The sequence below is a fragment of the Enhydra lutris genome, unplaced genomic scaffold, assembly GCF_002288905.1.
Source record: "Enhydra lutris kenyoni isolate GAN:26980312 unplaced genomic scaffold, ASM228890v2 scaffoldscaffold10, whole genome shotgun sequence".
Lineage (NCBI taxonomy): Eukaryota > Metazoa > Chordata > Mammalia > Carnivora > Mustelidae > Enhydra > Enhydra lutris.
The window spans coordinates 12,159,537-12,187,049 of record NW_019154094.1 but is presented as its reverse complement, the minus strand read 5'-3'; the positions used below and the strand labels follow the sequence as shown (position 1 = coordinate 12,187,049).

Sequence of the window (27,513 nt, the reverse complement as noted above, 5' to 3'; positions counted from 1 at the left end):
TTTATCAGATGTTCAGCTTTTAGTAGAACAGACGACTAGCAGATGTTTAGAGACCAAAGTCCCACACCACCTTTGTGATCAATTTGCAATTTGTATCTGAAAAGCAGCTCACACGTGCCTGCTTTGTCTTTACGATGTATCCTACAACCCACCCCCAAATCACACTCATAGTTCCCTTCTTTTATTTCCACCCAAAGAACTGCTCTCACCTGTGCTTCCCCATTCCCCAACAAGTTTACATTTTGCTACATGGGGGTTGTCTGATGTTACAGAAGGCTGATGTTCTCTCTGCACACTCCCCTGCACACTCACACACCTTTCCATTTCAGTTCTATATCTTCGGATGAGCGGCCCCTTTTGTCATCCGAAGGTCCATCCTCCTGAGTCAATCAGCTCTTTGGGTTGAAGCAAATTAATGGATGTAAAGCACTTAGCACTGCAATTGGCACATCCAAAAATGGTCCATAAACATGGCCATTACTTACGCCATGCACAAGCAAATAAATAAATAAGGTCCCAAGAAGAGCTCCCCACTTCTTCCATCCCTGTTCTCTGCAGCAAGAATCCCTGGGCAGCACCCTGGTCGTGCAGAACACCAGTCTGAAATGCAGGCTTTGGAGTTGGGAGTCTGCGATATGAGACCTCGCTTGGCACGTGTTAATCAGTGGTCCTGGGCTTGTGACTTCCTTCCACAAGCCCCAGTGTCTTTATTGGCAGAAGGGGAATCAGAGCAGCTCTTGCTCAAAGGCTTCTGAGACAAGGCACAGAGGGTGCTCAGCGGCGGGAGGGCTCCATTACCGTCAGCAGGCACACCACTAGTCACAGCTCTGGGGCGAGTCCCCATCTCCCCCCCACCCCAGGGCAGTTCAGCTGTCCCAGGGCTATCAAGGTGAGACTTCAACCTATGCCACTTTGTCCCTTTCTCCAATTATCATGTTCATTCAATGACCATGCACTGAGCACCTCCTACATCAGGCATCCAGCAGTGAACCAGACAGACCATGACACTGATATTTCAGTCTGAGGAGGGTGACAGTGGGCAAATAAATGAGGACTCCGGATAGAAATGAGTGTGATGAAGAAAATAAAAAGGGACAGGAGGCTGAAAGTCACTACATGTGGGAAGGAGAAGGGGAGTTACTCTAATCGGGTGGTCCAAGATGACCACTTTGAGGACAGACCCAAATGCTGAGAAGGTGTCAGTTCAAAAACACACTGGCTGCCAAAGCTTCAAGGCAGAGTAGAAAGTGCAAAGGCCCTGAGGCAGGAAGAAACCTGGGTCCTGGGGACCAGCAAGGCAGTGAGTGCCCCTGGAGCCCCATAAGCAAGGGAACAACATTCCAGGTGCAGCTGGCAAGATGGGCAGGCCATGGTGAAAGTCTCAGCAGATAGACCGTTTCCGGTCAGGCATATGTTTTCCAGCAGACATAATCTGTGCTCTGCCAATGCCAAGGCCCACCACATTTTTATTCATGGTTCAAAAATCAAATTTCTTGTCTTCTGAAATCTACAGCCATCATAGCCTACTTCCTTCGAGTAGTCAGGATCTTTATGGATGCCTTCGCACTGGAGTTTCTCCTCCAGACCTTAGTCCCCAGATAGGCATGCCATCTTTATTCTCAATATCATTTATTCTCCAATGAATGAGCAGCACTGCATTAATTTAAACTTGACATTTTCTATCACAAAACACAGATCCTTTCTAGTGAATTTGAGTGTCTGTGAATAATTACAGGCTAATATAGAATTATAAACTACTGTTCACCCCAAAACCATTGTTTGAAGGGTCTGAATTCACGTTCAATGGGGTTTCTAAAGTTGGCCCTTGTAAAAAGGGTTATTTCCTGCCTAGAACAAGCTGGAAGAATGGTCTCAGGCTTTCCTAAAGGTCTTTGAAGATGTGTGTCTCCTGGATGTGACATTACAACAGGCACAGGGAGGGCTAGGTGTACAGAGACCACACAGGAGCCTTGCTCAGTGCTGCACATTGGACCCCGTACAAGAGGAGAATGGCTGCAGAGTCTTCATGTCTCCCATTTCAGCAAGTAAGTGACATCTCTCTCATTCATTCTAAATAGATCATAGATTAAATAATGACTATTTTTGATACTAATTATCAAGCACTTATATGTATTGGAAAATAGCCATTAATATGTGTTGAATTATAAAATAGATTTATTTGCCAAACATTTCCCCTTCCTCTAAACTTAGTGAGGTGCTAGATATTAAATGCAGGTTGCTCTTCACAAAGCTGGAGCCAACTGCTGGCAACTCCAAAACCAAAGGGATGAGGGGAATTGATGGTCCGATACTGAACCACTCTGCATGGATCTGGAAAGCTAAAGGAAAGGAAAACAAACCTACCACTTTGGCAAACACCAGAAGGTGCTCTAGACTCCCTCAGATTGTCATCTCTATGTGCTAGATATCAGGGTTAATTCTCCATGGGGATTTCACATCAGTGACTCCACTTGTTTTTTTTATTTTGCTTGTTTTGCCTTAAACTAGCCCTTCTCTTTTAACATATTTTAATTTTTTTTTAAATTATATCTTTTGTGAGCTACTGGAGGAAGGTGGTACTGGAGAAGACATATTCTTAATAGTAAATGACTGCCTTAATAACATTGCTATGTGAAATAATTGTCTAAAGATTTTATTTGTTTATTTGACAGAGAGAGAGATCACAAGTAGTCAGAGAGGCAGCAGAGAGAGAAGGGGAAGCAGGCTCCCTGCTGAGCAGAGAGCCCGATGTGGGGCTCGATCCCAGGACCCTGAGATCATGACCTGAGCCGAAGGCAGAGGCTTAACCCTCTGAGCCACCCAGGTGCCCCTTCACGTATTTTAAATTTTGTGGCGAAACTCACCTTTCTTCCTCCTTGTCAGTCCTTATCCTTCTGGAATAAACCATTCCCAAGTCTTTGTTGGAGATGGTAAGAAGAGGAAAATTATATGATAGAAATCAAAGTATCACGATGATGACAACAGCAGCAGAGGTTGCCATTTCTGGAACATTTGCAATGTGCCATGTCCCAGGCAGGACAGCCACAAATTACTCTTCCTACCCCATTTTCCACCTGTGGAAACTGACTGACCCTCAGAACACCAGAATCCATTTCCCCAGTCCATCGCCTTGTCCAAGGGAGAGATTAGCTAAGTTCCTTGTCTAAACTGTTAAGTGAAGGTAGACTTGCACAGAGGCCTTGAACTTCATTTACTGCCTACCAGACAGTAGTAGAGGATGGGAGAAAGGGGAAGCATGGAACTCCTGCTCTAGACACCAGGTAATATGTGGCTTGCCACAGGCTGCCTGTCCCCAGAGGTCAGCAAATGAATGCAGTGGGTGGTCCCCAGAGAAAGTGGCTGGGATCAGGGTGTCTTCCTGCCCAGACATAGCATCTTTGCACCTCATGCTCAGGACCTGTGCATGAGCTGAAGAGGACATGGTGAATGAAGAGAAGGTGGTGCTGGGGGCCAATTCGGAGCCTTCTACAAGAGCCCCCTAACCATCCACCTTGGGTTCTCTGTTGCCAAGCCACCAGGAAAGGTCTTCGGTCACCATCAACATTTGGATTTGGGGTCTGCTCACAGAGGAGGCACTTACAAGACATAAAATCTTGGATAAGTCACTGTAGAGTGAAGATAAGCACATCTCAAGGGACTTCTGATTTTAAAGCAGCATTTTCTTATAGATCGAAGTTAAGCTGGTGTTGACTAATTCAAAACCCCTCCTCTGATGGGTGTGTCAGAGATTATTTTCCCACCAACCGAGTCTCTCTTCAGGTCTCTAACAAAAAGCTGAAGAACCAGAGCCTCATTCCTTCCTGAGGATTTGCTCTGGTTGGAAAGGGAACAAGCCTCATGGTTGACAGGTTCAGAGATGGGGTCAGCACAGAGTTACCCTTTTTCCACCAGAAAGTACTAGAACAACACCAGCCTTGCAAGACCCTCATAGCAGCTCTCCGGAACTCAGCATCTTGCTCAAAAATCTGTGCTGCAGAACACAGCCCGACCACTCAGCCTGCTCTGGAAGCATCGGCAGTTACTGCTAACCCATCACGCAGAGACTGCACCCCACTGCCTGGTGCCCCACAACGCTCTGTTCTGGCCCAAGATCCCTTTTCAAATCCACTTCCTGTCCAGCCTCCATCTTGACAAATCCACTTCCTGTCCAGCCTCCACCTTGACATCTGTACCCTGGTCAAGCTCACTGAGGCTTCTCCTTTCTTCTCTTTTAATTATTCCACGTGTAGTAGCTAGTTCTACTACCATTGGACAAGCTGGCTAAAGGGCAGAAATCATGCACTAGGTATAGCATGGCTGCATTCATTCATTCATTCATTCAGAAAATATTTGCTGACTGCCCAGGCATTATGCTAGGATTTGGGGATAAAGCAGTGGGCAAAACCAGTCATGGCCTTTAACCCAATGAAGCATACAGACCAGTGCGGGAAGTAGAGAACCCAGTAATTATCTCATTATGGATGAAATTATAGTCCATGATTAGTATAGGAAGGGGCAAAGCACCATGTTAGGAAACGTGCTCTTAGGGAAGGTCCTGCTAGCACCGATTTGGTGAAGCTGGAATCTTCAGAATGAATAGGCATTCAGAGGGGGAGGGGCAAGGTGATGCTAGGAATGTCAGCTGCAAGTTTAAATACCCACAATTGGTGGGAGGAGTCAGGGCTAGGGTATGGGGCAGGGCCTTGAAGACCCCCTGTCTGCAGTCTGCTGTGGATCTCAAGAACAGTGGTGATTCCTGGAGGGTTTGAAGAGAGGGTGGTAATACCTTGCCTTCTGGAGACCGACCAAGCAGGGGCAGGTGAGCAAAGGTGGAATGAGTGTGTAGAGGCTCCTGCTGTCATTCAAGGGGGCCATAATGGGGCCTGCACTAGGGTGGCCGTGAGAGAAAGCCAGTGGTATGGACTGAGAACAGGCTCAGCAAACATGGGAGGGCCAGGTTTTGAGCCCTGACAGCCAAGCCAGGAACCCTCTTCTTCATTGTCCCAGGATCCCTGTGGGGCGTGGCCAACAGCAAAGAGCCCCGACAACAGTTCTCCTGAGCTCCGCGGCAGGAGGGGGTCCGCCTGAGGGGAGCTGGCATGCTCCTCAGATCGCGCACGAACAGGAGACTCTATTGACGGCAACAGAGAAAAGTGTGTCCCCAAATAACCAGCCTGTCACAGATTTGCTAACACTGAAAAGTCCTCAGTACGTACATCCCTGCCAGCCATCCTTGCAGGACGCCTCTCACTGATAGAAGTTATTCATAAGCGGCATGAAAGAATGGCAACCGTAAGAACAGGAAATCCTCGCCCCCACATCTGGGTATGGCACACCCTCAGCGAGGCTTTCCCTCTGGGTGCTGCTAAGCGTCCACAGGGGCCAGCTGCCCTACGCCCTCATTCTCCAGCACATTCATAGCTCCTGGGAGTGCCTGTGCTCCTTCCAAAAGATGAGCCAACACGTCTAGTGACGGGAGGCCACACAACCTTGAGGGACTAATGTGTTCCGTAGGGGAGGGCGGGGCAGGGGTTGTGGGACTCAGAGCCACCCAGCCCTGGACCTCCGCCCCAAACACACTCCTCTTCAAAGGAAAGCCAAATGAAATCTCACCCGTTTTGTCAATAAGCCCTTAAAAATATTTAGGGTATGTGAAGCCTTGTCCTATGTTCCAGGGAGGGCAAGGGGGACAGAAAGAAATAATTCTGGAGAAAATTGATATTATGACAAGTCACACGCAATAAAGGACAAGACCCAGGTAGAGATGAGAGAGCCATCATCATTCAGTAAGAACCGGTCCCTGATAGTCACTCAGAAAGTCTCCTCTCATTTTAACCTTTTAGAAGAGAGAACAAAATTTAAACATTCCTTCCTTCCATCTTCTGGACAGGCTTGGCTCCCAGGAAAATATGATTTTGTGAGCCTGCCATCTACACTGATGCTATCAGTTTTTTATTGATATTTAATATAAACAGAAGCCAGAGGCCAGCAGGTACCCTGACAGGGTCTGAAATATAATTGCCAGGGAACCACACAAATGTGTGTAGCAATTACGGAGCTGTCAGGGATACTGCTGGGGCAGACACAGAGCTGCAGGCTGGAGAAATTGGGGGGTGCGTGTGAGCCGGGAAGCAGAGGGAGCAGAGGGCTGGGGGAAGGCAGTGGGGCAGCAGGCTGGCTCGCACACCCCTCCTGCACAGAGCCCAGAAATCCCACGCAGGGAGATAAGGGGATTATGGACATTTACAAGCGGAAATGCAGCTGAGCTGCACTTGGGTGTTTGTTTTCAACACATGGAGACCAAGCAAGAGTAGGCTCTCCTGTCTCTGCTGTGAGCTTTATACTGAAGACACAACACGCAGCCTTGAGTCTGGCTTGGGTAGGGGGGTACTAGGGCAGGGCATGGGAAGGAATCTGTATTCTGCACTGCACTGCTTTTAAGGGCTGTCACAGTGGTAGGAGCCTGAAAAACTGGCTGTGGGTAAGAAAGATGGGGTGCATAGGGATGAAAGGTGAGTTGTGAGTAAGGTAGAAGGAAAGACGGGTCAGCTGGAGGGCTGGGGTCGGCAGAAGGGGGATCCAAGGTGAGCCTTGAGAAGGACCAAGGAAGGACTTTGTGTTAGTTCCCATTGCTGTTACTGATTTCACAGGCGACACAGCAGTGGTGGGATGGGGATGGTCATGGGGAAGGAGGTACAGACACAATCTCTAGTCATCTTTTGAGATGCCCTGGGGGTCTTGGTTTGTAACCAGAAGACTTGGGGTGAGGAAGGGGGTGGTGTCTAATGAATGGCCTGGGTTTGGGGATCCGAAGGACCAGGTTTAGTAATAGAATCATTTGTGTCAGCATTTGCTTTTAAATTCCGATGAGAGGAGAACACCTTTTCAAATGGAACGCTACTGGCAGAGATCTGGGTGTGCTCTCTTCTTTCCAGAACCACGGTTGAAAAGGGGTTCATGCCTTGCCCACACCCCCTCCCAACACAAACGTGTACACACACACACACACACACACACACACACATACACACACACACCACAACCCATCCTAGGCAAGTGCTTTCAGGTAGAACACGAAGAAACTTATAAAGACTTTAGTAGTTATGTATTTCATGATATTAGAGAATTTTAACCAACACATGGAACAATGGGTACTCAGATCATTGCTCAGAATGAGGCTATATTCATTTAGGTAGAAATAAAGAGTTGTTTTATAGGAAAGCATGAAGGCAACATACAGGTGTTGGGCAGAATCAGGTGACATCATGAGTGTGGCCTATGAGCTACAGGGGCTGGGAAAATGCATCCCAGTGGCTCAGCATAGCAATGTCCGCGCCATCCCCTCCCACAGCTTCCCATGCAGGAAACTCACCTCCAAGTCTTGACAGTGTGTGGGACGACAGGGAACAAACACATCCATTCCTTGTACAAAGAAAATTGTGTTTTTTCTTCAATAAAATATAAATACATCCTCTATGTATCCCTGCTCTGAAACTGACCAATTCCTGAAGCTACTCAGACCCAAGAATATAAAAAGGTAAATGTGGTCACATCACAAAGGGCATTTCTAGGTCTGCGCCCTGAGAGCATTTAAGCCGGACTCAGAAGTCACCTGACAAAGTGCAAGAAGAAGTCCCAAGAAGCAGATCATGTTCTCTGCTAGTAAACTGCAGGAAGATCTGCCCCCTCCCAGAGCCCCTGGGAGGAAGCCAATGTCATGCCAAGGTGGTTTTGACAGATATGGCACCGGGGGAGCTGGGTTCACAGGGCCAGAACATTATAGGAATTTGCTTCTGATGCCCAATTTCATGTGAAGATCTGTAGGTCATAAACTCCCCTGGACTCTACTACTGGAAGTTCGCGCTACTCCTGAAAAGCATGATGCACACTGAGAAGGATGCCAGATGCCAGTCACGCTGACCAAGCACTATTAGGAATAAGCTTCCTGCTGTCTTTCCACGAGGTCACGCTCATCCTGCAAATACTTCCGTCAACTATTTTTTTGCTGAACACCAGCATTGAGACCCAATTAATTGAGACCAAATGATTGACTGTATGGACCTTCAGTAGCCAGTGCTCACTGACACCCAAGGGCCATGCCCTCCTCTTGCCATGAAAAATCACAGGGTGTAGGTTTAATTCCATTATGTGATTTATAACGAGGACGGCCATGTAACTCATCATCCAAACCAGATCACTTTGAGAAGGGGGTCCTTTTTAATTAATATATAGAGATAAGCAGTATAAAACAGGTCTCTCCTTAGCAAACCAAAATGGACAAGCACCCCATTTATAACTCAACGCATTCCACAAGGAATGCAGCTCAATGACTGTGTGTGTATATGCTTGTGTGTGCACACTTTAATCTTTGATGTGATCATGACGTGCAGTTGGCTGGTTAACCAAAAAGGATTAGACACAAGAAATCATTTCTAAAATAATACATCGAACACCTACTTTTAACACTTGGCCAGTCATTGCGTGTACGATCATGGCCTTTTGAGCACTGGGGCAGTTTGCCAGCTGTGGGCATTCAGCACACTCTCGACACCAGCCAAAGTGTTTAACCAATGGGAGCAGAAATGAAGAATATTAATTAACCCACTACGTTTCTTAACTGGAGATTACTTAAGCGTGTTCACTGCAATTGATTCAATGCAGCCTCCTCTACTACTTCAAGTTGGGAATCTTTTCAATTTGAAGAACCAAACATCCTACTCAAAATACCTGAAAAGTTAAGGGTCTATAGAACTAAAAAGATGAGGGGTAGGGATGGTTAAGGAGAAGCTTGATCCCAAGATTGCCAATGGTTGCACCAAGGACTGGGATACTAGCTTTCTTTTTATCTTGCAACCTGCTGAGTTGGCTGTATCCTCAGACCCTCTCTTTCACACACCTGGCCTTTCCCCCAATAGCCTCTGTGCCAGCATCTCTAGCTGTTCCTCTCAAAGAGTCACAAAACTGCTGCAGCATTTGGAGCCACAATCTTTTTCCCACTCTACCCAGGGGTAGGATGTGCGATCTCCAAATGTTTCCTTACGTTTATTGACTTTGACCGTTGTAAACCCATCTCTGAGCTAGTCAGCGCAGGATGGGGATGGGGCATGCTGACCAACCCGTGTAAACCTGCTGAGCCCTGGGTCCGATTTCAAGCCTAGCATCCATAAAGAATGGGTCCCTAAAAGAAATCCAGGGTGCCACTGGCAAGAAGAAGAAGGTAAGTGTGCCAAACCATAAACACGTCCTCCAAGTTTCCAATATGGTCACAAACACCCAAAATATCATCTCAGAGGCCACAAAACCCATGTGACTATTTCCCCAAGCACTAATTCACTTAAAGAATTTGGATTTGGCAGGACCATTTCCCAAGTGAAGCATTTCCACACTGCACCTATGCACAAGAGGTCTGTTGAGCATTCTATAACTGCATGGCAGACAGAAGGAACTTTATCAAGGGAAGTTTAGTGCAAAAAGGATAGATCTCTTGGGATGCAAAGAAAAAAAAAACAAAGAAGAGAGAAAGAAGTATTTCATGGGAAAGAATGCTACAAATCTAGCAGATTACATGCTACAAATAACAATGAAAAAGAAGAAAATATTGCTACTAAGATAAGACCAAAAAGACCAGACGTATTTAACAGTAACTACACCAAAAGAGGAAGAAGTCAGCGGCTACAAAAATGATGTATGACAAGGACAAACCTTCAGAAATGGAGGTTGAGCTCCAAAACCTTCAAGGACAGAGCTACTTACAGATATTTAGTTCGAATTGTTTTCATAAAAGCATACTTTTAAGTCAAAGTCTGAAAAATCTTTTAGAATTTTTAGTAGTCCAGGGACTCCTGGGTGGCTCAGTGGGTTAAGCCTCTGCCTTTGGCTCAGGTCATGATCTCAGGGTCCTGGGATCGAGCCCCGCATCAGGCTCTCTGCTCAGCAGGGAGCCTGCTTCCCCCTCTTTCTCTCTGCCTGCCTCTCTGCCTGTTTGTGATCTCTGTTTGTCAAATAAGTAAATAAAATCTTTAAAAATTTTAGTAGTCCAAACTTTGTTATTTTCCTATTTGTAGAAATACTTGTTTGGAAAGATCTTCTAGTAGTAAAGATGTAACTGGTTTGATTAAACAGTTTGGAACATCGTTTAGACTGCCAGAAGTACAGAGCAAATCGAAACTCCAATAACATTTCGGAGTCCTAACACATTTGATGACTGATTTTATTACAGCAGTTCCCTAGAAATAAGACAAGTCGTCTCTGCAGCTAGAATCCAATTCCACTTTGTTATTTCATCCACCATGATTTCACCCTTTGGTCTGTTTGATTCTCTTTAAATAGCTTGGTTCTATTTTGTATGTGAGTTAGAGGACATGTAAATTTAAAGGTGTTGCTATTCCAATACGTGCCCGTGATTAACATATAACAAAGTGTTGGTCAGAACAGAAAGCTCTGTCACTCACAGAGTGTCCCAAAGCAAGTAAGGATATCCATGATGTCAGGTCAGAGTTTACCAGGTCGAAATAAAGAAGGCCAGCTTGGTCACTATGTGGCCCCGGGATGGGTAGAATCAGTACCAACAACAACAAGAGATATGAAGAGAAGATGATAAAGCTTGTTCCACAATAACAACCCATCATAAAAGGTAGAAATTTTTAAGAAAAAAACACGTTACTTAAAACATATTCAATTTTTAAGTTGTTCAATATTTGTTCTCTAAGATATATTACGTAATTTACCATATATATGTAGAGACCTTATCTCACAATTGAGTTAGGGACAAGACATAGTTAATTAGCATATGGGATCAGTACAGATTCATACCAGAGGGCCAATCCAATCCTTTTGAAGAACGCAAAGTCTATTTAAGGAGACAGGGAGGAACGGCAAGGAAAAATGGGCCCTTTCGTCTTGAAAGTAGCTGACTACAGTGCACTGAGGAGTACGAAAAATTTAATAACTTTCTGGGCCCTTAACTTTCTCCAGACATTGTCTTTAAAGCAAGAGGGGGAAAAAAGAGGTTCAAATGTTTAAAATCTCTCCAAAACTATTAGCAAAAACAATATGGAAATATAGAACAGATGCACAAAGGCATCTTGGGATGAATATATTAAGGACCCACAACTGCAAATTCTAAAGTCTATTTAATTGTGCCAAAAAGAAAGACCTTTGATAAACAAAATGCAGACAGTGTTTCAAAAAGAAAAAATGAGAAGAAAAGTCTTGAGGTCTTGAGCCAAGCCTATTCCTCAGCTGGATATTTCAGACTCTAACAGACCACCAAAACAGACCGTGCTGTCATGTGGGCCACCTCTGAGAACAGCGACAGAGCCCCAGCCTCAGTCTTACGTGGGGAGAGAGTGGAATAATAAATGTATTCTGCAAGAAGTTTCCACTTAGGGCTTTTTATCTTAGACCAAACATAGAGTTCTTTTTTTAGGGGGAAGAGAGTAGAGAACGCCCTCGAAAAATAGTCTTATTTTTTTTCCTTAAAAAAAATAGCTTCATACTTAATGAACCAAAAAAGCCCACATGACCAAAAAGAAATGAAATTCACCCCAGTTCTGTTGATACCCACTGTGCGCATCCTGACAGGAGGCCACGTATTCCCCCGTCCCTATGTTTTATCTGTGTAACACAGGATTGTGCTGTACACACCCCTTTCCACCTGAAACCCTCCCTCTCTGTTGCACATATGGGTTTCCTGGGCCACACACATTACACTCCTCTGGAATAGCAGCATGGCATCCCATTTCAAGTGAGGAGACAGACCCAAAAGGGTCTGTTTTCATGGGTGACATTCTTTGCACCCAGAGTATTTGGAGGGACTTGCTTTAAAATGAATAAATAGGCCTTCCTCACAAGGGTAAGAAGAAAAGTGTGAGCGTACTGAGAAACAATGGCTGTGTCTTCCTGACAGAAATGTGCACGGGAGCCAGCTCACAGTCCTGACCGTGTCCCAAATCATCCCTGCTCCTATACGTGGTACCCCTGTTAGAAATTTTCATTATGAAATACTTTGACTTTAAAGCCGTTGCAAAAATGAAAAACAAACAAAAAAAAACCCAACCATATACCCTTCACCCAGCTTCCCCAAATGTTAAGCTCTTACTTAACCATAGTCCAATAGCCAAAACCACAACAGGCACACCGACAATACCAGCACCCAACCACAGATCTGAGTTAAACTGTATCAACAGCCTCACCGCTGTCCTTTGTCTGGGCCTGAAACCGACCCAGAATCACACACGACGTTCGCTGTGTGGTCTCTTCCATCTCTAATTCAGCAGGGTTCCTCAGCCTTCCTCTCTCTTTCCTGACCCTGATGCCTTCCACTTCCCCAGGCAGCCCTACCTCCACACCCGGGTCCAGAAGGGCCCTGGCTGGTGAGCCACTTTCCTAGTCCTGCCTCTCACACTTCTGGAGGCCCGAGGTCTGAGATTAGGCATCAGAGCGCTGGTTCCTTCTGAATTCTTTAAGGAAGAAACTGACTCATGGTCTTGTCCTACCTTCTGGTGGTTACTGGCAATTCCTGGCATCCACTGTTGTGTCTACACAAAGCTCCAATCTCAACTTCTCTCTCTATGTGGCTTTCCTCTGTGTGCCTTCCTCCCCTTATAGGGACACCTGCCACTGGATTTAGGGTCTACCCTAAAATCCAATATGACCTCATCTCCAGATCCTTAACAAATTGCATCTGGGAAATGACCCCATTTCCAAATAAGGTCACAGGCTGAGGTTCCAAGTGGATAAGAATTTTTGAGAGGAGTACTATTCAGCCTCTACAGGCTCTTCAAATCAGTTGTTTTAAAATATTTTTGGACAATAAGTAGGCTTAGTCCTGTTCAACAATTTCTCATATCACTTAAATATAAGACAGCAGGAGCTGGTGAAAGGATTATTTTATTTCTTAGACTAGTTTCATACAAAATCAAAACACCCACAGTATCTCGGGGAGGATAATGGCAAATTATATTTAGTTTTGCATTTGGCATTTCAATTACCACTACAACTCAGCAGCAGGCTCCCAGTTCACTACTGTTTCTTACTCTAGCTGAAAATGGACCAGCAATCAGTCTGTTGATGAGAGGAGAAACGTAAACACTTTTGTCTACGAAGGCAACAGGAGTTTGAAGCTGCTTCTGAATTGGGTGTTCTTGTAGGAGGTCATAATTTCCAAGAACTGCCAAGACTCTACCTCTGCCTCACGGGCCAAGCAAAAAGGACAATTGGGACAATCATCATGCTCAATAGCCCGGTTACCACTTGATTAGGGAAGGAGATGAGGCTGGCTTGGCAGGGTCTGTTCCCTGCAGAAATTCATGAAGGGAGAGACAGCAGCTTGTCCTTTCCAAGATGACTGCAAATTGAGTTGGCGGTAATTTCGCTACTACGTATAGGCTTTCAAGGTTCACCTCTTTTTCTCTGTCTTAGTAAAATGGACCACGGTTCCTCTTCTCCAGCAAGGCAGTAGAGCCTGCTCCTTGCCAGGTCTGCACACCTGGTCCTGAGATGCCCGGCCACAAGCTGGCTAACCTTACAGATGCTCTCCGGCCCATCTCACTAGTCTCACCGTCGAACATATTTCTTCCTTGGCAATTTCCTTATTCAAGCAGAGGAGAACCCTCAGGCTCCCATTCTGCAAGCTGCAGCCTCAGGCTCAAGTTTCCCAATTTCAAAAAGAGAAAGCCTTGGAAAGAGAAGAATATTCACAGCACGCATGCACACTAAACCCGCACAAGCACCGTGGTCCGTGTGGCCCCAGGGAGGTGAATTCCAGTTGGGATGTCCTTGGTCGGGCAAGGCAAAGAGACACGAACCTTCCCATGGGAACTGGGTGCACAACCACACACAAAGCCATGCAGAAGAAAAGCCAGGAAGACACACCTACGTCACACATGCACACGCACAAAATACAAGGGAATATGAGTGATACTGGTGGTCCTGGAAGACCTACCTACAGGGCTTTGTTTACTAGGATTTGTTTGAATAAGAATGAACACAGGAAAAGGGAAAAGTGGGTTCAATTTCAAAAACCGATCACACTAAAAGTAACGATGGACGATGGCCATGTATGCACCTTATGTGTCTAAGCACTTTTCAGGCTTCGGTCCACTTCATTCTGTCTATTCTAGGCCCTCTGTGCACATTTGCACACAAGGAAGCTGGGGTAATAGAGAACTGAAGTCATTTAACCCCCAGAGGCACCTTTAAAAGGTGGTGGAAAATCCACACAGTCGACAACTCCTGACCTTTCAGGATGAGCCAGAAATTATCCGAAGACATCTAACATTTGATTCTCCAAACGACGGTTAGGTAGGTACCCCTGTAATTCCCACTTGACCTATGGGGAAACTGAGCATAAGCTGCTCAATACCACACCCAAGGTTGCACAGTTAGGAGCAAAGCCCTATAGGTAGGTCTTCTGGACCACGTTTTATCGGCAGACACCAATGCAAAGAGAATAAGTAAATTCCAGAGGTCACATTTCCACAAGCTCAAAACAACCTATGCACACAGAACGGGGGTCCTTCTGGTCCTGCTGCACAGATAAAGCGCCAGCCTCAGGAGAGGTAGGCCTGGGGTCTCCCACGCACCTCAGAGTGCCTCGAGCAGAAGCAGATGGAGGACCCTGAGACTTCCATGCATCTCTGTACCACGGCCAGGGGGGAATGAGAACAAAGCCATGCAAGATAACAGCAAATTCCCCAGAACACTGGCTAAGTGTGCTCAGATCGAACCAGTCTTCCCTGGAGGGAGCAGTGATGAATGCCCAGAAACTTGCCTGCTCCCCTGAATGCACAAATCCCCTTCTCATTGTCAGAAGGGGATCGGAGTCATGACAGGGTGTCCTGATGACAGAGGACTCCTCCCAGGGAGCTGAGAGGAAGCGGAGGGAAGGGAGACGGAGGAACTAAAGGAAAAGGAAGACTGCTGTGTGTTTTGGAATGTGTACACAGCACGTCCGTGCTCGGTGCATCAGGGGATGAGCTGAGATCCGTGTCCACGTCATTTAACTTTCCTGTTGTCACTCCAAGTCAAGCCTCTTGGAGCACCACAGGGCAGTCCCAGGGGAGGACAGAGGCAGGGCTGGCAGGTACTGAATTATTTGAAAGGCCTGGGAGGTGATGGACCTGTCCAGAGCCAGTTCTCAGCAACTTGGAGACCAGAGCCCAGACCTCCTCCTGGGTTCAACTCCACAAGTGGTGGACATAGACTGGATGGAACACACGTGGGTGTGAAGGATGGTACGCAAGAAGAGCATGGCCACGGTCACGGGCGTGGGTCACAGAAAGGAACTAGGGCCACCCACTGCACACCTCTGCACCAGAGGACCAGAGCAGGGGGTCACCACACTGCTTCTCAGCAAAGGGAGGCCACAATGGCTCTAGACCCAGCCGCAGCACAAGGCAGAGGCCCTGCTTTCCTAGGGACACAGGCCAGAGCTCAACTCTGCCACCAGCACAGTCCCCATGCACTCAGTCTCTGTCTGCCTAGTCCCTAAACACAAGAAGCAGGGACCTCACGTATCTAAGAAGAAATCTCCACTCAATTCTGGTGTGAGCCCCCTGAATCCCTGCCAAACACGGTACCCTGTGTCTTAATCTCACTGTGACCATGAGCATAGGGGACACGGCGGGAAAAGGGCTCAGCGCAGGACCCAGCCCAGAGCAGGCACTCAGAACGTCATCCGCTATTAATCTCCAGCTTCTGAGGTGGGGTCCAAGGGGTCGTCTACCCTCCCTGAGGGAATAATTGCCACATGCTGAGCTTCCCGGTGGGAGGCACAGGGAGAGGGCAGAGCTGTCTGCTCAGGGCCAGGGTTGCAGAGCAGAGCCGAGGGAAGACAGAAGATGCCGGCTGGGATGGAGGATGCTTGGCTGCGTGGCACGGGCTGCAATCCTCCCCACGGCAAGTCAGGAAAGGCTCCCTCCTGAGGAGCTCTTGTTCAGGCCATGGGGAAGGCCCGACCCTGGCCTTCGGGCACACAAACCCACCTGCTGGAGCCTGGACCCCCGTGAGGTGTTGCTGTCATCACCAGCTTGTGCTGTCTGCTCAGTCTTAGGGCCATCGGGAAAGCGAGACAGCCCAGATGCCAGGCCGCGCGGCGTCAGGCATCCCTGATCCACACACTCGGGGCACACGGCAAAGCCCAAAGGAGCCCCTTTGGAAAAGACCCTTCACATGAAGTGTGCTCTAGACCATGTTTTGAAATTCCAGAACAAGGGCTAGCAAAAGGGCTGGGGGAGCAGGTGAGGGGAATCGAAGGATCCCTCTGCTGAGTGCTTGCACACAATGGGACTTGCTTTCCACACATCACCTCGCCAAGCACCTGCCTCATTCGGGATTTATGCACTTCTGTGTGTATTTACTTGTATTCCATCCTCCCTGTGAGGCTGGAAATGCCTGGAGAGCAGAGAAGCATGGCCACTCTATTTGCCAGCACAGTCCAGCTCCATAAACAGACACAACAGGTCAAAGCCAGGACCTGTTGGACCCCAAAGGGGGAGATATGAAGAGCCACTTTCAGATCTGGGCAACATGTGGATTCCCTAGACAGAAAGGAAGGAAGCCACTGCACCAGCTGGGTGCCTGTGCTTCTTGTCCCACGCAACGACAGGAACCACATGAAATAAAAGGGCTGGAGAACTTCAGTGTGAGTGGTGGGACAGCCCATTGCTGGGGAGCCCAAGCGAGGTTGCAGCCCAGCGGCTTTATATCCTGCAGCTCTGTTCTGGGCGGGCAGGACCGAGAGCCCTTATCTTCACTGGAACCGAGGGGGAGCGGGCAACTCTCACAGGACAGCCTACCAGGGAGGAATGTAGCCCTCATAAGCCCTCCCAGTCCTCTCCTGTTCCAGCAGGATCCCAAGGCGTCTGCCAAGCTTCAGACTCAGGGTGGTTCAAGGATGCGCGAATGTGGTCTATTCAGATAACAAATGAAGTCTCCAGGACTCCCTGGCGGGGCTGTTCCCCTGAATGTGCAGGGCACATAGTAAGTGTTTGATAAACATTATTAACTAGGTGACTCCTCTGAAATGGTACTATTAACACCCCATTTGTCAGGGGGCAGGTGAGGGACAGCACCGGGCACGTCATCTCCCAAGGTGAGACAGCATGGGAACGAGAGGGTAAGAATGACCCACTTCCTTCCCTACCATGCATGGGTGTGCCCATACAAGGTCACCCCCACCACCTGTGTGGCCAATCTAGGAACTCCCCACACGTGCTGAGCCACACGTGGGCATCCCTGTCTCTCCATCGCTCTCTGCCTTTCTGTCCTTTCCTCCTTCCATCTCTCTCTCTGCCTCAAGTTCCTCATCGGTAAAACCAGGAGAACAATGCATAGCTGGTAGGATTGGAGAGGGATAACCGTTGTTAACAAGAGCCCCACCCATCTGTTGAGCCTCTGCTAATGCACACCAGTGTCTTCGGTGCCAGCTCTCTGTCTCTGTGGCCGAGGGGTGGCGCTGACAGCCCCATTTCACAGGTGAGTGAAACTAAGTGCTTCTCCAGAATCAGCTCAGCACTGCACACCCACCCACAAACACTCCATGTGTAGCAGCTGCTCTTATAATATTAATAAATAAAATAAAATAATAATGATCTTGGAGGAATAGACTTTAACTATTCTACCAAGTGAGAGAAAGAGAAACAGGAAGATCCTTCTCAGAAATGCCCAGGGTCCTCATCTTGGTCTGTTCTTGGCCAGGATCTCCGCCTCCAGGACGCGGCCTCCGCCCTGGCCACCTACCCTAAGCCGGTCACAGAGCCACAGCAACATGGGCCCTGGAAACGCGTGATATCAGGATGAACGGCCACCCCGTGCAAAACACACTTGCTTACTGCTAGTCTGCAGAAACAGATGGTTTCTGGAGTGGTTTCAATCAGGGGATCTCGGATGATCCCTGGTGGGGAGGGTCCAAACGGTCCTTATGATTACCCAGCTCACTCTTTGAATATCTCAGTTTATGTACAAATGGGAAGTGGCCCAGCCTACCCAACTAATTTTCCAAAAAAACACTCACAAGATCTTTAAATGAGGCTCACTGTATGATTTCACTCATATGCGAAATTTAAGAATCAAAACAAACAAGCAAAGGAGAAGGGGTGGGGAGAGAGAGAGACAGAGATATAATTGCCTCTTAACTATAGAAAACAAACTGATCAGAGGGGACGGGGGAGGGTGATGGGGAAAATAGATGATAGGGATTAAGGAATGCACCTGTCATGATGTATGGAAGGGCTGAATCACTATATTATACACCTGGAAGTAATACAAAACTGTATGTTAACTAACTGGAACTGAAATTTTTATAAATGTTCACTGTAGAAAATCCAGAAAGAGACAGAGAACAGAAAACAACAACCAAAAAAAAAACAACCCACACTCTGGTGACCCACAATGATCGTTAGTTAACACTGGGAAATGCCCATCTATCCTACCTCCCACCCTGTCCCACCACATAGAACAGTACCAGCAACAGCCTGGCAATTCTTCATTAGCTCTCTACCACAGGTTAGAGATGAAGGCTGAAAACTAGATGCCTTAATAACTCTTTTCTGCTCTGGAGTAATTCAAGTGGAAAGCCCACGTTTTTAGATGGATTACTTAAGTGAGATCACGAATACTCGTGTATAAATAGCTCTTAGCAGTAAAATCGCTAAGAGATTCTCTTTCGGTTGAAACTTCCCATTTTTCAACAAATCACCTTTTAGTCCCTTTTCTTCAGGCTGTTCTACTTGGTGGCCACCTCATCGGTTCTCTAGACAAGAAAGAATTCAGAGTTGACAATGGCAACTTGACTGGCAGAGGTTCTGGTCATACCAGACATTACTCAGCATCCTGACAGGTGACCTGTCCACCTCGAAACTTCGACTTTCAGCTGAGCAATGAGGCCTGATATGAATCCTGACTCGGGCCATTCACAGGCTCAGGACACAGTCTGCCATCATATATCCTTCCAACAAACATTCGGTAGCACAAACTGCTATTCGTATATTTATTATATAATTTGGAGCTCTCTGTATTGTTTCCCCCAAATGATTTACATTATCAGAAAAGTAAATCAAGAAATAAATTAACAGCTTAGCATCAGCATAATACAAAGGAGGCAAGAGGGACAGAGAGAATAAAAACAGAAGTCCTATTTTAACCTTGAGTCCTCACAAAGCCAAAGTTGAAACATTAACATGTTTATGATGAAAAACTTAGATTTTTCATTAGACTAGCATTTTAAGGTTCGAAATCAAGAAGGTAACACGAAGTGGACATTGTGACACATACAGGCCCCAAATGCTTGTCTATTCATTTGAATATTTTGGGGACTCCTGGGTGGCTCAGTTGGTTAAGTAAACAACTCCTGGTTTTGGTTCAGATCATAATCTCGGGGTCATGGGATCAAGACACACATTGGGCTCTGCATTCGGCACAGAGTCTGCTTGAAATTCTCTCTTCCTCTGCCCCTCCCCCACTCATGTGGGCGCGTGCCCCTGTATGCGCACGTGTCCATCTCTCTCTCAAATAAAATCTTTTTAAAAAATGAATACTTCTTAGAATGTAACTTATGTGAGGCATCATTTGAAAGCAGTGATTCTCGTAATTTAAAATGTATCAGAATCAATTGAGGGACTTCTAGAACACAGACTGCTACTCTCCCCTCCCGACTAGAGCACCCAATTCAATAGATCTGGGAAGGATCCAGGAATTTTCACGTCTAACAAGGCCCCAAGAGGAACCTGAGGCTGCTGTTCTGGGACCACAGTATGAAGAACAATGGGCCAAGCTATGCAAATACAGCAGAGAACAAATATTTCAAAGTCCTTCTCCCCAAAGCTTACATTCTACAGGCCATGATAACAATTAGGCATAACATAATTTCTTTGCTAGCAAACTTATCTCTACCCTGAAAGATAAAGTCAGAAAAGAACCGAGGATGAGGGAGGAGGTAGGGATGGTTTTTTTTAAAAGAAGATGGGTCGAGAAGGCATCATTCAAACAAATGAAGCGAATGAAGAGAGAGGAGGCCAGGCAAAAACGGAGGGGAACGTGCGTCAGACAAAGGGAGCATTTCACGGGAAGAAACCTGTGTGGTAGTGAGCTTCAGACATTCCAGAACAGCAAGACCAGTCTAGACAGAGACACGCAGGAGAGGCATTCCAAGCGGGCAGAGGGTGGAGTAGAATGACAAGACAAGTATTGGAAGGGGGTGGGTGCAAAAGTGATGTGATGTGATTGCTGATAATAATAATAATAACAACAACAGCAGCAGCAGCAACAGCAGCAGCCTGGACTATTTTGAGGTGGGGAGAGAGGACTGTCCAGAGACAAAGATGGAAAAGAAAAGTCCAGGTGGGAGGCACCTAGAGATGATGAATGCTTGGACCCAGGTGGTCACCGCTAGTTCAGGCCAGTTCAGGAAGGTAGAAGACGTCCTGCAGGGGGCGCTGACCCACTTCTTGTGGGATGTGAGGTAAGTTGGGGGGGGGGGGGGGGAAGAAGCAAGGATGACCACAGTGCTTTGTCTTGTTTTTACTGGGGCTGGGGGAGGGCGGGTGGAAAGAAAACATTTATTTGGAAACATTCTCGAGCCTACAGAAAAGTTGCAAGAATAAAAATAGCACGGAGTACACCTGTACGTCCTTTGAGATGCTCCTACCCTTAACACTATCCCATTTGCTTTAACACTTGCACACCCTCCCACAGATACACACACACACACACACACACACACACACACACACATGCTTTTCCTTTCCAAACCTCTTGAGAACAAGCCACACACATTTGTGGCCTTTCCTCCCTAAATACCTCAGAACCACAGTGTTCCCAGCCTAGTCTGTGCAGTTGTATGTGTGTGGCTAGTTGGAGTGGTCACGACACTGGGTTCAACAGAAGACACAATATCAGCTCATGACCCAGCCCAGGGACCGGCACAATGGGAACAATGCAAAAAAGCCACTAAGCCCTGGATTGTGGGAGTCCACTAAGTTGTACAAGAGCTCTGAGGTCAACAGGATGCGGGAGGTTTTCAGAGACATAGCGCAGTCGGAGATGAGGTTACGTGGGGACAGGATTTCGACAGACAGGGCAGAGAAAGGAAGGAATGCTGGGCAGCGGGGAAGGCAGCATGCACAGATCCTGAGGAGAAGATAGGTATGGCATACAGACAGAAGGCCGCCTCCTGCTGGCAGGAACTTGATGGCAGGGGTACGAAATGAGGTCAGGGAGGGAGGATGGGCACACCAGAGAGAAAAGACACTGAGAGGCAGCCCAGGGATGAACTCAGAAAGGTGGCAGCTCGGGGTCTGCTAGTTCCTGGCACTCTGATCACTGGTGGAAGGACCCTACAAGTTGAAAAGGAAAATTAGCATGACAAGGACAGTGGCCAGAAGGCAAACAAATTGGCCACAATTCCCTTCGTTACATTTTCCCATGTTGCGAATTTCTAATATTATCTCCTCTGCCTCAAAGTGCTCTTGGTCCGTGTCCCACCCAGCAATTCAAGTTTCTCAGCGGCTGGCCAATCCCTCGGCCTTTGAAGAGTGACATCTGACGTTCCCGATGTGGACTTCACAGACACACATTTAACTCTGCTCCCCTTGAACTCTGCAGCACAGCCAGCAATGCCTTCAGCCGCTGAATGCATTTCCAGAACCTGGCTCTCGCTGTTGTGCTCAAAGACAAGCTAATTCGCTCCAACTTGACGAGCGCGGGCAGTAATCAAAAGTTCTACTGGCACGGTGGGGGAAAGTCTTCTGAGGGTATAGAGGCAGCTCAAAATGAGAGTGAAATGTGGTGAACCACTGCCATTTTATTTTGAATAAGTAGGGTTTTTCAATTTGCCACTTAAAGGGAGTTGTGAATATCCTTCCATCGCACACCCCTATCAACTTGGTCCAAAAGGCAGCTGGGCCAAGGATATCTGTAATTCTGAAGCACTAGAACTCCCAGCCCAAGTTTATCCCCAACAGGTGTGGGGAGATGAGAATCGACAAAGAGCAGATGGGTAAAGCTCCTCTTCTGAAAGGTACAGAATGCAGAAATGAGAATCAACCCAACTGCTAGAGCATGTCCTCTGCTCCCACAGCCTCTCATAACCCAGCTGCAACCAGAACACAAAGTGAATAATTGACTTTCTCTGCTTGACTTGTTTCACTCAGCATAATCTCCTCCAGTCCCATCCACGTTGATACAAAAATTGAGTATTCATCCTTTCTGATGGAGGCATAATACTCCATAGTATATATGTACTACATCTTCCTTATCCATTTGTCTGTTGAAGGGCATCTTGGCTCTTTCCAGAGTTTGGTGATTGTGGCCATTGCTGCTATGAACATGGGTGTGGTGCATAAACAATGAATCTTGGAACACTGAAAAAATAAAATAAAATTAAAAAAAAAAAAAGAACACAAGGCAGAGCAATGACATCTTGAAAGCCATGGAGGCTGCCAGCCTATGTTTCTAGGCTCTTCTAGGCTCTTCGAGGGCTTTAATTCTGGTGTCCTGAACTCTGTTAAGTCAAAAGAGGATCCATCTCTCCAGGACTACAGCACAGAAGGAAAGTATTCTCTGGCCTGCTCAGCCCATTTGGCCGATCCAGGCGATGCTGGAGTGTGCGTTTGGGGCAGGGGCTACCTCAGGGCATAATTATTCCTTTTTCAGCTTGGACAACACAACAGAATTTTCCAGATATCCACGTCCTACAAAAGATTTCACATGCAGGCAATATTACATATGGCTGAGTATATTAATGGGCTGTGTGACCCCAGGCAAGTTGCTGGGTATCTCTGAGCACCATTCTTCACCTATAAAATGGGGATAGAAACAGAGCTGATCTTCATAGGATTGCTGTGAAGATTAAAGGAAATGTACATTTAAAACACTTAAGTTTAGGAAACAAACTGAGGGTTGCCAGAGGGGAGATGGGTAGGGGATGAGGTCACTGAGTGTTGGGCATTAAAGAGGGCACGTGATGTGATGAGCACTGGGTGTCATATACAACTGATGAATTACTAAACTCTACATTGGAAACTAATTACTGTATGTTGGCTAATTAAATTTAATTTTTTAAAATATAAAATAAAATAAAACAGCCCCAGTGCCTGGTGCACAGTCAGTACTTCAAAAATGTTAGTATTATATAAGTTGAGCCTGGATTTCCTATCTTCCTTTGAAGACACAACAAGGCATGGTCCAAGCTGTTCTTGGGAGATGCTCAAGAAAGGAAGGAACAATTTCCCTGGGGTTGCTTCTGTTTTGCGCTATACATAGCTGTATCCAATGCCTTTCAGAGGAGAGAGAAACACTCCTTTCTTATTCCCTTCTTACTGAATCACATGTATGGAACAGCCCCCATTTCCAGCTTCGAGGGGCTTGTGGAATCTACCTGCATCCTTCAGCCAACAACTACGGAGCCCCCAGCAAGTGCCTGGCTGGAGAGGGGGTGGCTGAGCAGCCCCAGAGGTGGTAATATAAAGCATAGTGCCTGCAAGACCGGGGCCCTGGAGGTGGCACCAGAGGGACCCCTGGTCTCATCTGTGCAATTAGGAGGGTCTTTCTGAAGGAGCTGACCAACAAACTGAACTGTGCTGAGACACTCCCAGAAGTGAAGCCTCCCAAAAGGAACTTCAGCTTAAGATCCTCTCATTCTCTGAGCGCCTGGGTGGCTGAGTGGGTTAAAGCCTCTGCCTTCAGCTCAGGTCATGATCCCAGAGTCCTGGGATCGAGCCCCACATCAGGCTCTCTGCTCAGCAGGGAACCTGCTTCCCCTTCTCTCTCTGCCTGCCTCTCTACTTGCTTGTGATCTCTCTCGATGTCAAATAAATAAATAAAATCTTTAAAAAAAAGATCCTCTCCTTCTCAATGAGGTCTTTGCCTGGGCACTGCCAGCCCTTCCCTGAAGGCTGCTAAGAATCTAGGACCTCACCCAAGCCAAGGGACAGCATCTAAGGCAGCACTGAAGAGGTCTGGCAGTCAGTGAGGCCATCCCCGCCCTGCCTCCCCTCTACCCCCCATGCCCAAATGCACACCCTGTATTCCTGATGACAGCCTGTGAAATCTAAAACATCTGAAGTAAAGCAATTAAAAAAAATTCACATCAGTGAATATCCCAAACTGGGTAAGAAAAAAACAAAAATAAGAGTTACAAATAAGGTAAGATAACCAACTCTAAGAATATGACCTTTTCTTTAAGCTCGAAATCTACCACTTTGGAGAAATAATCATAGTTGAGCTATTACTATATGATATATGATTATACTTTTATTTTTCTACTTCCATGTTTTACTGCATTACTTATCTCATGCTACAAGCTTCTGGGCTGGGAGTCATTCTCATCCCTATTTCATAGATCAAGAAACTGATCTGTAAGTGATATGTTGCCTAAGATTGCTAACTGCTGAATGTCAGGGCTGTGACTCCTCTCCAAGGCCCACGCTCCCATTCACCTGACACTGGGAACCCTAACCCTGGATGCACACCCAGATCCCCCAGGGTTTTTCCAGGCCCTATCCACATCTCAGACTTTCTGATCTTCCAGAGGGGGACTGGGCATCTGAGTGTTTAAGAAGTACCCTGAGAGTTCCCACTGTTGGCACAACACCATATGGAGCGTCTCAGCCCTGCTCCCCAGGGAAATTAGTATAAACTATGTTTAAAAATAATCATTTGGGGCACCTGGGTGGCTCAGTGGGTTAAGCGTCTGCCTTCGGCTCCGGTTATGATCTTAGGGTCCTGGGATCGAGCTCCACATCAGGCTCTCTGCTCAGCAGGGAGCCTGCTTCCCCCCTCTCTCTGCCTGCCTCCCTGCCTACTTGTGATCTCTGTCTGTCAAATAAGAAAGAATAAAATCTTTTTAAAAATCATTTAAAGGGTCTAGAAATTGTCCTAGTGGCATACAGGAAATTAAGAAACAGCTGTTAAAGAAAATCAACTAAAATTCAGGAAGAACAGCAGGTATCTATTATGTTTGAACCAAGATGTGCTTCCTCTCTCTCCCTTCCCAGCTCAGGAAGACACAACAAACTCCACTGCAGACTGGGACAGCCCAGATACAGGGTGTGGTCTCGGTCTCTCTCTCTCTCTCTCTCTCTCTCCCAAACTAGCAGTTGCAAGGTATTCAGCCTTGAAGGGGCAGAGTATCAGCTCACCTGTTGAGAAGGCTAAATGCTGAGCATGTACAGCTGGTCAGTAAGGGGTCCTTTCTTCCACACTGCCTACAGTACCCACAGGATGAAGGCTTACCTTGAGCTCAGCACGCAGAGAAAGCTGGGGCTCTGTCCTTGACTGGACTTGCAAGGTGAATGTTCCATGCTAGGAGAGGCAAGCTGAAAACCCCTGAGGATACTGCTTCCCTTTCCAGTGAGCATTTAGCTCCTCAAGCCTAGGTGTCACTCAAGAGAGAATCATGCTCTTGTCCCCACCACCGGCCCCAAAGCTGTGACTCAGAGATCATGCCCAGGGGAGAAAAGCTACAGCAAAGCAGGTCACAAAACAGAGAGTTAGAAATCTCTTTCCAAAGGAACTGACTTCATTTGCAACCAAGGGTGGAGAAGTTCAAACCTAAGGGAGGTCTCAAAACCCCTAGAGGTTATAGTTGGGAGGAGACAGGAGGAGATGGACAGACTCACTGGAGATACAAACTCAAGGGCAGGCTGGCAAGTTTGCTGGAGAAAATCTGAGGAAGGGGCCACTGGGAGGAAACAGTCTCAAATACTGACCTGCTGTCCACAGGAGATACACTTTAAATTTAACGATGCAGTGGGGCACCTGGGGGGCTCCATCGGTTAACTGTCCAGCTCTTGGTTCCAGCTTAGCTCATGATCTCAGGGTCGTGAGATCAAGCCCTGCATTGGGCTCTGTGCTCAGCAGGGAGTTTGCCTGAGATTCTCTCTCTCTCCCTCTGCCCCTCCCCTGCCCTCTTTCTCTCATAAATAAAACTTTTAAAAAATTTAAAAATGCAAACAGATTCAAAGTAAAATGATGAAAAAGCTACTTCATGTGAACAGCAACCACAAAAAGTTGGAATCGTCACACTTGTATCAGACAAATTAATAGACTTCAGCTGGAGACTTCAATATCACTTTGAATAAAGCATAGGACAACTAGGCAGAAGACTGAAAGGTAAATAAGAGTTAAACACCATGATAAAATAATTAAACCTAACAGAAATCTGTAGAACACTCCAACCAACACCAGCCAGGCACATATTCTTCCCAAGTGCCCATAGAACATTCTCCAGAATAAACCATAGGCTAGGCAGGAAAACAAATATCATACATTTAAAAGGGTATAAATAATAAAGAATATATTTTATTACCATAATGAAATGAAATTACAAATCAGTAACAGGAAGAAATTCAGAATATTCACACATATGTGGAAAACAAATAATATACTTTGAAATGACCAAAGGATCAAAAAAATGTTTTGAGATGAAGGAAAGTGAATATACAACAGACCAACACTCATGAGGTGCAGCTAAATCAGCACTAGAGGGAAATCTATATGTACAAATGCATATACTAAGAAAGAGAGAGGGGGGGGGAAGGAGGGAGGGAGGAAGGGAGGAAAGAAGATCTTAAATCGAAATTCTTACCCTAACACAATGCAAAAAGAAAAGCAAACTAAACCTAAAGCAAGTAGAGGGAAGGAAATAATCAAAGTTAGATTAGGAATTCATAAAACAGAGAATAGAAAAATGACTGAGAAAATCAGTAAGACTAAAAGAATATTCTTTAAAGTGATCCATAAAGCTGAAAATTTTTAGCTAGACTGAACAAGAAAGAGAGTAAGTCAAATTATTAGAAACATAAATGAAAGAGGGGATGGTACTACCAACCTTATAGAAACAAAAAGAATAAGAAAAAAAATACTATGAATAATTATATACCAATAAAATGGATAAGTTAGATGAAATGGACAAATACCTAAAAGGTCATATACTACTGAAACCACTCAAAAAAACAAAAAAACAAAAAAACAGCCTGAACAGATTTGTACCTACTAAAGAGATTGAATTATTAATCAAAAATATACTTCATAAGGAAAAGCCATGGCCAAGATGGCTTCACTGGTGAAACATCTGAAAAAGAATACCAATTCTTCACTACTCTTCCAAAATAACAGAAGAGGGGGGAACACGTCCCAACACATCCCGTGAGACCAGTAGTAACCAAAGACATCACAAGAAAAGAATACTGTAGACTGTTAACTCTTATTAATATGGATTTAAAAACCAAACACAAATCCAGACATACATAGAAAGAATGACACATCATGACTAAGGGAAATCTATCCCAGAAATGCCAGGTTGGCTTAATACCTGAAAATCAATTAATGTAATATACCATATCAGTAGAATAGAAAACGAAAGCCACACGATCATCTTAACACACGAGGGAAAAGCATTTGACAAAACCCAACACTGTTTTGTGATTTAAAAAAAAGAAAGAAACTAATCAACTAGAAATAAAAAAGAACTTCCTCAACTGGATAAAGACCATCAACATAAAATCTACAGCT

The 27,513-nt window shown here is 46.2% G+C and overlaps 1 protein-coding gene across 1 annotated transcript in view; it reads right to left on the bottom strand.

Moving 5' to 3' along the window:
• The window catches only part of LOC111144138 (calcium voltage-gated channel auxiliary subunit alpha2delta 3), an 868,443-nt gene that overhangs the window by 471,374 nt on the left and 369,556 nt on the right, over positions 1–27,513 (bottom strand). The window lies entirely within an intron of this gene.